The sequence below is a fragment of the Triticum aestivum genome, chromosome 1D (genome assembly GCF_018294505.1).
Source record: "Triticum aestivum cultivar Chinese Spring chromosome 1D, IWGSC CS RefSeq v2.1, whole genome shotgun sequence".
NCBI lineage: Eukaryota > Viridiplantae > Streptophyta > Magnoliopsida > Poales > Poaceae > Triticum > Triticum aestivum.
In genome coordinates, this window is record NC_057796.1 from 58,163,107 (window position 1) to 58,176,890 (window position 13,784).

At 48.7% G+C, this 13,784-nt stretch overlaps 1 pseudogene; it reads right to left on the minus strand.

Moving 5' to 3' along the window:
- Positions 1 to 2,454: 2,454 nt before the first annotated feature.
- LOC123157800 (7-deoxyloganetin glucosyltransferase-like) lies at positions 2,455 to 4,438 on the minus strand (annotated as a pseudogene).
- Between the last annotated feature and the right edge of the window lie 9,346 nt (positions 4,439 to 13,784).

Here is a 13,784-nt window from a genome sequence, read left to right on the forward strand (position 1 = left end):
GCCGTGTAGATGGCATCACTCCGTCGGATACCACGGTGTTGCGATGCGTCCACAGTTCCCATAGGACAAGGATGCAAATTGCCCTCACCATCTTTCGGTGTTGTCCTGTTTCCTCTTGCCGAATGCACCACTCGGGTAGTGTCTCATTTGTTGTTGGGGTTCTTCCCTGTTGCCCCATGGTGAGGCATACCCTTGCCCAAACCTCTCTTGCGAACACACACCCAATCATGATGTGGGTCATGGTTTCATCATGTTGACCGCATAGCGGGCATGAGCTCTAGTGGGGAAGCCCCCTCATTTACAGCTTCCTTTGCATGCATCCTTAGAATTCTAAACATCATAGTCAATCCCCTTGCAAAGAGAGATTTAAAAAAGTGCTCTTCTCCTGTACTTACAGTTTCCATTGCAGCAATGACTCGATGTAACTTCAACTTGGCCTTTGAAACCATTAATGTCCTTAAGAGGATTATAATCGGGTGACCAGCCAGCGCCTAATCCGGTCACCTTTCCGCACGCTCGTCTCACTTGTCCCTTTCTCAACCAATCGCATATACTCCCTCCATTTCCCATTTCTAAATAGTTGTCTTTCTAGAGGTTTCAAATGATGACTACATACGGAGCAAAATGAGTGCATCTACACTCTAAAATATGTCTATATACATCCGTATGTGGTAACCATTTGAAATCTCTAGAAAGACAACTATTTAGGAACGGAGGGAGTATGTCACGCGTCATGCGGAACCCAGACACTCGGGCATATGTCTCCAGAAATCTCGCTCATGATCCTCCACATTCCCTTCTTCCCCAAACGGCCAGATGGGGAGAGCTTCTCCTCAGTCTCACACACACACTTCCCTCCTCTCTTGTCGCGAGCAACCGGGAGGTGATTGTCCGGCGTTGCCGCCTTGTCGCCAACCCGCGTCCACCACTTCCTTCCTGTCTCTTCTTGTCAGTCCATTTTTTTTGCCGTGGCCACGCTGCCGGAGCCGCTGGCTGTATGCAGCTTCGTCGTCATAGACGCCACGTCAGGATGGGAATGGGCCGACCCGGCCCTGGCCTTGGACCTGGCCCTCATGGTCTCAAGGCCAATTTATGAGGCCACGGGTCGACCCATTTTCAAAAAACCAGTGGCCTTGCTGGCCCAATGGGTATCTCGGATCAGCCCAAATTCTAGTTCTTGTCTTGTATCGCAGGTAATTAGATATGTCAATTTTTACTAAAAAAATTTAGATATGTCAATTAAAAGAAAGGTAATCAGATATGTTGCAGCTACGGGTGCATGCATACGCAAGGCCGCGCGCGCTGTGATCCGCCCGGCCCGGCCGTGTCCGCGCGCACGACGCGGGCCTGCCAGCTGATCCTACATGCATGCACGTTACACATTCAAAGGAATTAGCTAGCTACGCCCGCGGGCACTAACGAACTAACGACTCCACTGCAACAAAACACATGCCCGAGTAACTAGCTGCTAATTCACGCCTCGGAGGTGGGTCGACCCTGCTGACCCATTGGGTCAGTCGGTGCCGGCTCCACTGACCCAACTATGGTTCGAGGCCGATCCACACGGCCCATTGGCCTCGACTTTTCGGGGCGGGTCAGCGACCCGGCGGGCCGACCCGGCCCATTCCCATCCCGAACGCCACGCCATGCCTGCCGTTTCCTTCCTGTGGCAGCATCACTGCTATTTGTAGACTATGCGGCGACGCCTAAGCGGTGAAGTGCGGTGTTGCGACCAGTTTCGCCGCATGCTGAAATTGGCGAGCGGTGATGCGACCGGAGTCACCGCTTGCTGGAACCGGTAGAATGCGGTGCTGCGACCGGTGTCGCCGCATGCTGGAACTGGCGCGAAGTGCGTTGCTGCAACGGATGAGTCGCAGTGCCGGGACAGGCCGGGTGATGTGCTGCAACCGGCGAGAAATGGTGGTGCGGCGGCGACAAGGGTGACACGATGGCTACAATCGACGATGAAAAGGCTCTACGACAGTAATGAGAAAATGGTGACCCAAGAAAGAGTGAAAGACGACGATGTTGCGCGCGCGCAGCCATGCGACGAGCCTCGACAGCAACCCGGCGGACGGTTGCACTCGATGCAGCCAACGGATGATCTGTCCCGGGGACGGCGAGCGGGCGTGCTGTGACGGCGAGTGCACCATGTTGCGGCTGGCGATGCGAGGCTTAGCCACGATCATGCGAGCGGGAGCCGGTCTGCTGCGAGCCGTGAAACCTGTCCGGACTGTTTGCGTGCTCCGTTGACTTTGTTGTGCGTGTGCAATAGGAGTCGGGGTTCCAACATCGACAACAATCTGAATCGTACGGCGTAGATAGGCGCTGATCGACCGGCACAGAGTGCGGGCCCCATCTTTTGGCGGGCTCCAGTTTGAAGAAAAGAAACTGCACAAGTGAAGCTTTTTTTTTAAAACAATCCCGGTGAAGCTTGTTTAATTTCCTCGACTACTAAATGTTGTACTTGGCGAGGAGCACACTACGAACCACCTCGTCTAGGTTGGCCTCTGCGGCCCCACCTGGCAGCGACGCACGCTGGGCCTTCTCCTTCCACTCCGCCGCACGCCGCCTCATCTCCCGTCCCTTTTCCCCCACCATCGCCTCGCGTATCATCACCGCCACTTCCGCCCGCTTCACCTCGCCGCCTATCTCCATCCCGACAGTTGGTCTGCTGCTCCCCGGCGAACGGCCAGCACAGCATCGGCACAACGGCCGAGATGCTCTCGAGCGTGGAGTTCCAGCCGGAGTGCGTCAGGAACACCCCCACCGCCTCGTGCCCGAGGACCTCCGCCTGCGGGCACCACGTGGTGAGCATGGCGCGGCCGTGAACCGATGCCAGGAACTCCGGCGGCATCACGGCCGTCTCTCCCCTGACGAGGTCCGGCCGGACGTTCCATATGAACGCGTAGCCGCTGTCGGCCAGCCCCCACCCGAACTCCAGGAGCTGCTCGTTCGTCATCACGGCGACGCTTCCGTAGTTGACGTACACGACGGCTCCGGCGCCGTGCCCGTCGAGCCACGCGAGGAGGCCGTCCTGCTCCTTCCAGAGGTTGGAGCCGAGGCCGTCGAGCGGGGTGCCGGTGGGGACGACGTTGCTGGTGTGGAGATGCAGCGGACCGACGGTGTACATGGGCGGGAGGACGGCGCGCATGGCGTCGAGAACCGGCTGCTCGAGTGCGTCGAAGGTGTTGAGCAGGACGGCGTCTGGGAGCGACAGCCTCTCGGCCTCGCGCATGACGTAGTTGAGTAGTTGAGGATGATGTCGTCGCGGTCGGTGGTGCGGATCATCGTCGGGAAGTCGCGCAGCCGTATGCCGTCGCACATGCCGCTCATGCCGTCGACCGCCGTGTCGAGATGCCCGTTGTCCGTCAGCTGCTCCTCGTCTGCACACAAGCGGCAAAGGCAACACTCTGTTAATACTCATGACATCATGGCGCGCCAAAAAATGAAGCAGCAGCCCCGGGACGGTGTAGATAGACCTTTGAAAGGCACAAGACCACGGTCGATAAGCCGACGGAAGTGGCGGTATCCCATGAACCCGCAGGCACTGGACGTCCACAACGCGACGCAAGGCACGCCGAGCTCCTCCGCGGCATCGTAGCTGAACGATGCGACACCGTCGACGACGAGGCAGGTGATCGGCGGCACCCCGGAGCCAGGGCCGGCTCTATATTTTGCGGGGCCCTAGGGCGAAGTTAAAAATAGGCCCCTACACTGATAATATATGTACACATCTATAAATATATAGGCACAAAATATTAAAGTTTACATCTAACCACACATTCTTATTTAGAGACGTCTATAAGTAACTGATAAGCGCTTAAGTTATAGGCAGGCGGCCGAGGCGAGGCGTCGAAGTCGAACAGACAAGCGAACCAGGAGGCGAGACGTCCGCGTGCCTGGTCGATCGATACTGTGCCTTTTCCTCTCCCGATCAGGGGCCTTTTCCGCTGGGCCCTTTAGCACAAACCTTTTTTTCAGCCCGTATAAAAGCAGGAGGTATACATACACATATGTGGTGATGCCCCCCCCTCCCCCCAAACATGGGCCCTTGGGCGTCGCCCATGTTCGCCTAGGGCCAGAGCCGGCCCTGCCCGGAGCTCGGGTCGTTGAGCTTGGCAAGAAGGGCCTGGAGGTGGGGGAGAAAGGTGGTCGCCATGGCGTAACACAGGGCGGGGACGTCCTGGGTGGCGTCGGCCTCTGACGGGGGGAGCCCGTCTGGTATCGCGGCGAAGCGGAAGCTCGGGAGGCCGTCGAGTGCCGCCGTCCCGCGGGAGCGGAGCAGCCGGCGATGGTTGAACTCGGTGTTGACGAAGGTGAAGTGGAAGCCCCGGGCGTGCAGGAGCTTGGCCATCTCCAGCATCGGCGTGATGTGCCCTTGCGCCAGTGCCGGCAGGCACACGGCGTGCGGCTTCTCGCCTTCCTCCAGGCCCATCGCCGGCTGCACACTTTCCCCTATCTTTCTACCCGAATTCTGAATCGCGCAGGTGCGCTGGATTGCTGTCTCGAGCGCACGCGCTACCGGACAAAAGCCCCACGTATGTTCGTCGCTGAAAAAAACAACGCTACCCATCCACCATCTCTCTCCGAAAAGAACGCCTTATCCTAATCCCCTTTCCTCGTCTCAACCCGGTGGTGGCGAAGAACCAGAGGACCACAGCCGCCGGCAGTGTCGTAGCCCAGGGTGTCGAGGGAGAGGCGATGGACTGGAGGAACCAGGCGAGCCGGTCGGCGGGTAACCGGAGCAGTAGCGCCATCGTCTCCTCCCCTCGTCTTTCTTCTAGCTGGAGCGGGGTCGGCCAGCTGCCGCATCCCCGTCGAGGAAGGGGCCACGGAGCTCACGCCGGAGAGCGACCTAGTGCTTAGGTAAGGCTGCAGCCGCGCCGTCGTGTGGTCTGCTGACACCAAGGGCTGGTCCATCGCCGGGGCATGCATCAGCAGTGACGACGACCTCGTCAGGCTGTCTCCGTTGTGCGATTTGCCCTCTCCTCAACGCTGGCCTTGCCCGTGAGGGTTTCGACCCCGCCGCTGGGGGGGGGGGGTGATTTCTTCCGGGAGGGGGGGGGATGCCTGAGACGGAGGGAGGGCAATGGAAACATTGAATCTGTTGTTGGTTAGAGGAGATGGTTCCAGCAGCAGCAGCAGCTCAGGACTGTGTAGATGCAAGCCATCTAACGCTGCTACAATGCTTGTAAGTTTTGTACATTATCATCTCAGATTTCCTGAAAACTATAGGAAGAGTTCTTGCCTCAGTAGTTACTAAATGAACTAGTATAGTTGCACATTTGATCATGTACGAGGGTATGATTATTGACCTCTCAGAATTATCTCTCATCTCTGCCAGTAAACTCAGTAGCGTATTAACATATGAAACTTAGAAGCTACAGGGTTGCAAAAACTATTAGTTTACACTGTATTTGTGTGACCTTTTTGACATGGCAAGCTTATCAAATCTTGAGGTCAGTACTTCTTGTTCTTGAGCCCAAGTAGCTCCTGCTGCAACAATGATTTTTGGGGACTAGTCTGTTGGTTTGGATGATTAGGACTGGTGTATGTTGGTTCGCTGCAGTGAGGCTTTTGTTAAGAAGTGGTGTGAGGCTAACCTTCCGCTCGTGTGCTGGTCGGACATTATTCATTTATAGGTGTGTTTGCCTGCTGATTTGAATACACATACAAACTGAGAAGAAATATCTAGGAAGTAGTTCCTGATGCTATGATTGATAAATTGGTTGCTTATTTGATTGAAGGATGCAGAATAGGAGTAACTGAACAATGATATTATTAGGATCAGGAAGTACGCATACACATGGATATTAGCAAGAGGGGTAGCTTACTTTGGTAGCGCACACTCAAGTTTTATGAAATATAGCTAGAACCAAGAAACCATGAGTCCCATGAGTCCCGGTACATCCAAAAATTGCTTGAGACCAACATTACAGTTGCCTGATTTTATCACCCATTAGAAAATATAGTTTTTCCTTTGCCCTTTGTTTCGTTGCAGCACAATTTTCTGCCTGCAATCAAACACACAGTTTGCCTACAAATCATATATTTTTTTGCCTCAATCAACTATGTACCTTGCCGACAAAAAACTAATTTCCAAGGACTTATTCTGATTTATTTTTTGGTTGCACTTTTCTTTTAGAATTTAGGTTTTGTTTTACCACAAAACCACCGGCTGCAAAAGCTTTATGTACTTGCCTACATCTCAACACAATCTTTGTTATGCACTAGTTGCAAATAGTTGCTCAAGTTTTTAGTATGGGTTGCCTGGAATTAAACGGAAGGTTGATTTAATTTTCACTACATCCATAGGGCCTGGAAACAAGGGAGAGGTGCGGATTTTGTACTCCTCTGAGTGGCTTCTCTTGCGACGGCGTCACACCTGATATGGGGATTGAAGGGGGTTGGGCAGCATTGGATTCGGAAGGCGACTTTCCACTATAAGGATAGAGTAGTTACTTGGATTTCATTAAAAGAGTTGCATTTTGTGTGTGTACCGCAGCTGCTTAGTTTTGTTGGGGCAGTTGCTCGGATTCATTTTTGAATATTCCTTTTGTAATGCAGTTGCTTGGTTTTCCTAGGACAGTTGCTTCCTCTTTACTAGAACAGTTTTGCATTTTGTGTTTTTTAATTGAGTTGTTGGTTTTTTTGCTAGGCCAGATGAGAATTTGCATGGGGAGGGGGCAGATAGTTTCCCACAAAGGTTATTCAAGTTTCTCACACGCTTTTTTTCTGCCTAAAGTAGTAGATAATCTAAGTAGTAATGCTAGGGACAGTTACTTGTTTTTGGCAGGATTTCTGTTCCGAGTTGCTTGGATTGTTTGCTTGTAAGTTTTTTAGATTATCATCTCAGATTTGAATACACATACAGACTGAGAAGATACATCTAGAAAGTAGTTCCTGATGGCCCCTAGAACTGATGTGATGATTAATTTGCATGGTTATTTGACCAAAGGGTGCAGAATATGAGTAAACTGACCGTGATAGTTTTAGGATCAGAAAGTTGGCATACACGTTGGTATTAGCAAGAGTAGTAGCTTAGTTCGGTAGTGCACACTCAATTTTCAGGAAATATAGCTAGAAAACCAATATGGCTAACACACAAGCTTCTACTCTCGATGTGGGGTTGTTTGCTGGAATGTGTGCACATTTTGCAACCTCTGGTATTAGTAGTTGTTGCACATCTGCAAAGAGTTGCTCAAACTCAATCATGGGAAATCCATGTATAAGTGTAGTTTTCTTTAGCCTCTCTTCTCAGTCAAGCTAACAGATAGGTGTTTTTTTGTGAGATGATTGATGGACTAAATTCATAGATAAGTTGTACACGACAACAGTCAATGCACACCATGCCTTATTGAAATTGGAAAGGAACTTTTTAAGATTTCTTGATGGAATAAGCTCTTCTTGATTGGATAGGTTGGTTCAGACAAGTGTTCTTTTTGGCCCTGCTATTCCTGGTTGCATGTGTTAGTTAAGAATTTCCTGCTATTCCTGGTTGCATGTGTTAGTTAAGAATTTCCCACAGTTGCCCACAATCAACCGTACATTTGTCCAAAACCATGTATCCAGTTGCCCACAATCAACCATACACTTGTCTAAAACCATGTATCCAGTTGCCCAATCCTCATGAACAGTAACATTACCAAGACCATAATTTGGCTAATATGCAAAGGTTTTAGATACCTTTCAAGTTTGTGTCATAGAGATGTGTCAAGAATTTATCTCCTCGAGGTGGGATCCCTTTGGTATGATCGTAAATACTTGGCTAATAATCATACAAGGGGAGCAAGATGGAGTTGGTCATGGGGACGTAACTAAAACCGTGATCCTTCTCCTCCCAGCCGTGCTCCTCCTCCTCCCAGCTACACGGCTATCGCCCCGATCCTCCTCCCGTCAACACGCTCCGTGCGAAGCACACCACCCCCCCACCTCCACCCTAAAGTAGATGGTAGGGGAGTTGCTTGATTTTTCTAGGACAATTGCTTGGTTTTTCTAGGGCAGTTGCTTTTTTTTCTAGAACAGTTTTGCATTTTGTGTCCTTTTGTAGTTGAGTTTGGATTTTTGCTATAACAGATGAGAAGTTACATGGGCGGGGGGGGGAGGGGGGTAAGATAGTTGTCCACAAAGGTTATTCAACTTGCTCATATGTTTTTTCTGCCTAAAATAGACAATCTAATTAGTAGTGCCAGGGACATTTGCTTGTTTATGCTCAACAGTTTCCCAGTTTTTGGTTTCTTTGTAATTGAGTTGCTTTGATCTTCTGTTACAACATATGAGAAGGTAGATGAGAGGGGGGGGAGTAGATCGAATATTTGTCCATAAAAGGCTATTCAAGTTGCTCATACATTTTTTCCTCTGCCTAAAGTAGATGCTAGGGGAGTTGCTTGGTTTTGCTAGTACAATTGCTTGGTTTTGCTAGGGCAGTTGCTTGTTTTCTTTTGCTAGAACAATTTTGCATTTTTGTGGTTTATTGAGTTACAAGCAAAAGGGCCGCTCAACCTGATGCTTCACAAGGCGAAATGGTGGATCAACAGGAGGTACCCGTGGTTTTTTCAAAAAAAAAATTGATGAAACAATGAAGATGAAGAAGGAAGGCAACCGAAACGGGCAAAGAGAGGTGGATAGGAAGTAATTCTAAAAAATACTGTATTAGTTGCATCACACGATAGAGGGAGTTACTCCTATTCTAAAAAATACATTATTAGTAGATTAAGTTGCATCGGAATATATATGGAGCTGATCAGTTCACATCAACAGATGCATAAAAATGCATGGAACACATTTTTGTTTTTTTAATAGTTGCCCATGAATCACACTATAGTTGCCTATGTTAGAGAATATATATGCATTAGTGCCACCTATATATGTTGCCTCTACTTGTTGTTTTTGTGGTTCTTTTTCTTCACAAGGGTTGCCTGATATTACTGCAATGAGCTTATGGGGCAGCAACCCCTCTTTTAATGCATGACACTAGTTGCTTCAAATTTTACAAGAGTTGTCTGAAATTATAGCAAAGTTGTTGCATGTTTTTTTACTTTTGCATAGGGGATGCATGCTATTTTTTACTGCAAGGAACTCATATGGGGCACTAGACCTTTTTTACATGTCTGATAGTAGTTGGACTCATTGGATGGTTAAAAGTGTTAGAGAGGTCGATTCCGATATTTTGGGGCATTTTGGTGATCCACGTTGGAGTTGTGGTAGGCGATTTAGAGGTGAAGTTAGTCAATTGATAGTCATGGTAACCAACATGGATCCTCCATTTGATAGGTAGTCATACAAGGGGGGAAAAGGAGTTGCTTTTATATAGCATTAAAGTTGCCTCTGTAGCACACAAAGTTGCTCGGAAAAAAAAGTTGGTCGAAACCTATTCATATGGGATCTAGTTTTGAAGAACTCATCGCAAGAAACCCAACGGTGAAAACGGATTTGAATTTTGACATTCTAATCAAAAGTTATAAGTTTTTAAAGTTTTTGATCCTCTAATAAATGCAGGTGGGATAGTTATGCACGCGCATGCAGGTTCCTTTTTTGGTTGTCCTGGCTAGCACGTGGGAAGGTCCTTCCTTATATGGGAGAGCGCTCGCTCCCGCGTATGAGCGCACGGGCGCCACCGAGTCAGGTCCATCTTTCTATCTATCCGGATATTCAGAACAGCAACCTTCTGTCGCTGCCGGGCCACTGGAAAACTGCACACCGTTGTTGTTTTGTGGACGCAATTCCAAAAGAAATCCTGGCATTGCACGTGACGAAGACTTTTTGCTCTGCTTATCTATTCAGAATTCAGATGGACCGAACACATAGGTGTGGCTGAAATAACAAGTGATGGATGAAGCAATAGTCTTCTTTCAGTGTTCCCCGTTCAGAGCATATGTTGCCATTTTTTAGCCACACCGACTAGTCCTAAATTGTCTCATTTATTTTGAGGGTAAGAGTAACAAATCACTCAACACGGCATATTTGTCGCCCCTCCTTATAGCTAAAGCCCTACAATCCTCAATGTAACGAGCAAGATGAGCACTAACACTGGAGGGACATACTGCAAAACGAATAAAAACAATCATCACAATTAGAAAAAGAAAACCTAGAATAATTCCCATTCAAAACACCATCAACAACGCAAAAAGAAACAAGTATGTGTGCCAAAAATTGAACAATTATAAAATGCTATTCTTACAACACGCCTCAAACAACGCCGATCCAGCACCACAGTGAATACTGTTGGAAATATGCCCTAGAGGCAATAATAAATGGTTATTATTATATTTCTTTGTTCATGGTAATTGTCTATTGTTCATGCTATAATTGTATTGTCCGGAAATCGTAATACATGTGTGAATACATAGACCACAACCTGTCCCTAGTAAGCCTCTAGTTGACTAGCTCGTTGATCAACAGATAGTCATGGTTTCCTGACTATGGACATTGGATGTCATTGATAACGGGATCACATCATTAGGAGAATGATGTGATGGACAAGACCCAATCCTAAGCATAGCATAAAAGATCGTGTAGTTTCGTTTGCTAGAGCTTTTCCAATGTCAAGTATCTTTTCCTTAGACCATGAGATCGTGCAACTCCCGGATACCGTAGGAGTGCTTTGGGTGTGCCAAACGTCACAACGTAACTGGGTGACTATAAAGGTGCACTACGGGTATCTCCGAAAGTGTCTGTTGGGTTGGCACGGATCGAGACTGGGATTTGTCACTCCGTGTGACGGAGAGGTATCTCTGGGCCCACTCGGTAATGCATCATCATAATGAGCTCAATGTGACTAAGGCGTTAGTCACGGGATCATGCATTGCGGTACGAGTAAAGAGACTTGCCGGTAACGAGATTGAACAAGGTATTGGGATACCGACGATCGAATCTCGGGCAAGTAACATACCGATTGACAAAGGGAATTGCATACGGATTGATTGAATCCTCGACACCGTGGTTCATCCGATGAGATCATCGTGGAACATGTGGGAGCCAACATGGGTATCCAGATCCCGCTGTTGGTTATTGACCGGAGAGGCGTCTCGGTCATGTCTGCATGTCTCCCGAACCCGTAGGGTCTACACACTTAAGGTCCGGTGACGCTAGGGTTGTAGAGATATATGTATGCGGAAACCCGAAAGTTGTTCGGAGTCCCGGATGAGATCCCGAACGTCACGAGAGGTTCCGGAATGGTCCGGAGGTGAAGAATTATATATAGGAAGTCCAGTTTCGGCCACCGGGAAAGTTTCGGGGGTTACCGGTATTGTACCGGGACCACCGGAAGGGTCCCGGAGGTCCACCGGGTGGGGCCACCTATCCCGGAGGGCCCCGTGGGCTGAAAGTGGAAGGGAACCAGCCCTTAGTGGGCTGGGGCGCCCCCCTTGGGCCTCCCCCCATGCGCCTAGGGTTGGGAACCCTAGGGGGGGAGCTTCCCCCTTGCCTTGGGGGCAAGGCAACCCCTTCCCCCCTTGGCCGCCGCCCCTCCCCTTGGAGATCCCATCTCCCAGGGCTGGCGCACCCCCCCAGGGGCCTATATAAAGGGGGGGAGGGAGGGCAGCAACCTACAGCCTTGGGCGCCTCCCTCCTCCCCTGTTACACCTCTCTGTCTCGCAGAAGCTCGGCGTAGCCCTGCCGGAGACCCGCTACATCCACCACCACGCCGTCGTGCTGCTGGATCTCCATCAACCTCTCCTTCCCCCTTGCTGGATCAAGAAGGAGGAGACGTCGCTGCACCGTACGTGTGTTGAACGCGGAGGTGCCGTCCGTTCGGCACTCGGTCATCGGTGATTTGGATCACGGCGAGTACGACTCCGTCATCCACGTTCATTGGAACGCTTCCGCTCGCGATCTACAAGGGTATGTAGATGCACTCCTTTCCCCTCGTTGCTAGTAGACTCCATAGATGCATCTTGGTGAGCGTAGGAAAATTTTAAATTATGCTACGATTCCCAACAAATACATCTACAAAAGAATCAAAAGAGGAACAAGGGCCACCCGGCATACGACAAACATGACAAGCCATACCTGCAAAGAACACAATGATTATGACGAACTGATTGCACAAAACGAGTTGAAAGATGACATTTGATAGTGTTGGAAGTCTCCACCCATAATCACCCCATAAATCTCCATTGCCCGGAAGTATAATGGGAAAACAAACCGAAAATAGGCGGTAGGCAACGACGACAGCCCGAACGAAGAAGCGTCGTGGACAGCAAAGAAGGGCCGCACTAAGGAGGCGATAACACCGGCGGCCGCGACGCGCGGAGAGGACGGCAACGAAAGCCAAAGAGGAAACAGAGCAACAAAGCCCAGACGGCGGCGACGAATCGGCCATGCGAAACATAAACAGATCTCAGAAACAAATTAAAACTATTATTACAAAACAATAAAAGTTCAAGAACTAAAGTGAAAAAAGTAAAAACCAAAAAGAAAAACCGGAAACCGGAAAACTCGGGAGTGCCCTTCCGCTCGACAAGTGTCACGCGCAGAGCACCCCGGAAAAGTCTGAGAAGCGCTACGCGCGTGAAACGCTTCCCGACTAACCGTTGCGAGGAGCGCTCCTCAACTAGTGATTTCGCAGAAAAGGGCTAGTTTGGTTGATTTACACTTTTTTTTAGACAACCCGTTGATTTACACACATGATGCGGCTTCTGTATTTGTAGCTCGGGCTGTTGGTTCCGGATAGTAGGCCCAGGTGCCAGCCCAAGATAATGTATAGGAACGGCCTTGGCATGAAAGGGCCCAGGAACAGTTTCGTTCCCGAAAAAAAAAACACGTGAAAAATTGGCAGAAATGGGTATCGATCTCACGCCGCACTTGCATGTAATTGCTTAGCTCAACCACTACAGCTTAGAGCGCTAGTAAACAAAAACCAATGCGAACAAGTTTAGAACTAATGAACCCATGCTATTTCTTACTCAGCCATTACTATACCATTGAGATTTTTGAGTTATTTGAAAATTATATGGAAAATATCAATTATTCTAATAAAAACAGTTTGTTAAATTTTGAAAACAGTTCACGAATTACAAAAAAGTTCATTGATTTGATAAAAAGTTCATCGGATTTGAAAAAAGTTCACCGATTTTGAAAAAAAATCATTCTATTTTGAAAAAAGTTCACTGAATTTGAAAAAAATCATCGAATTTGAAAAAAGTTCATCCATTTAGGGAAAAAGTTCGTTGAATTTGGAAAAAGTTCATCGGATTTGAAAAAGTTCACCGGTTTTGTAAAACAGTTCATCCATATGGGAAAAAAGTTCACAGGTTTTGAAAAAAAGTTCGTTGATGTTCAAAAAAAATCTCGATTTTGAACAAAAAGTGCATCGAAGTTGAAAAAAGTTCGTTCAATTTGAATTAGTTCGAGCATAAAAAGTAAAACAAAAGGAAAAAATATGAAAGAAAAGAAACAGAAAAAATAATAGGAAAAACCGGTCCAGAAAAAACGCACAACAGGAAAAAAAAACCACCTGGCAAACTATAAAAGATGCAAAGGAAAGTGATTGCCATGACTTCTTGTCTTTCCCGGTTTGGCTTGTGCGTGTGCAACTTACACTACAGGTTGCGGGTTCAAATCTCACCAGCACCCATTTTTTGCACACCAAACCAGAATAAAAACGTGTGAGATGGGCCGGCCCAGTGCGGGAGCGCTGCAGGCGCCCGTTAGCGAAAATGCACTATAACCGGCGCCTGCAGCGCCAAATAGGCTTTGCCAATTCAACCACCCGTCGGCAGTGGGGCAACAACCCCGGCCGATATATAGCATATAAAAAAGCCAGCGGTGCGACCCCTGAC